This window comes from Palaemon carinicauda, chromosome 1, assembly GCF_036898095.1.
Source record: "Palaemon carinicauda isolate YSFRI2023 chromosome 1, ASM3689809v2, whole genome shotgun sequence".
NCBI classification, from domain to species: domain Eukaryota; kingdom Metazoa; phylum Arthropoda; class Malacostraca; order Decapoda; family Palaemonidae; genus Palaemon; species Palaemon carinicauda.
The window spans coordinates 38,200,499-38,201,090 of record NC_090725.1 but is presented as its reverse complement, the minus strand read 5'-3'; positions in this window follow the sequence as shown (position 1 = coordinate 38,201,090).

The window sequence follows — 592 nt, the reverse complement described above, 5'->3', positions numbered from 1 at the left end:
AGTTTAATGTCAAATAGATGTTTTAGTGGATCTTAAAATGAAAGAGAACGTTGAATGTCGAATACATGTTTTAGTGAATCCTAAAGTGAAGGAGGAAAGTTAAAAGCGGAATAGATGTTTTAATGAATCTTAAAGTGAAGGAGAAAGTTGAATGGGGAATAGATGTTTTAGTGAATCTTAAAGAGGAGGAGAAAGTTGAATGTGGAATAGATGTTTTAGTGAATCTTAAAGTGAAGGAGAAAGTTGAATGTCCAATAGATGTTTTAATGAATCTTAAAGTGAAGGAGAAAGTTGAATGTGGAATAGATGTTTTAGTGAATCTTAAAGAGAAGGAGAAAGTTGAATGTGGAATAGATGTTTTTAGTGAATCTTAAAGTGAAGGAGAAAGTTGAATGTCGAATACATGTTTTAGTGAATCCTAAAGTGAAGGAGAAAGTTAAATGCGGAATAGATGTTTAAATGACTCCTAAAGTGAAGGAGAAAGTTGAATGTGGAATAGATATTTTAGTGAATCTTAAAGTGAAGGAGAAAGTTAAATGTGGAATAGATGTTTAAATAAATCCTAAAGTGAAGGAGAAAGTTGAATGTGGAA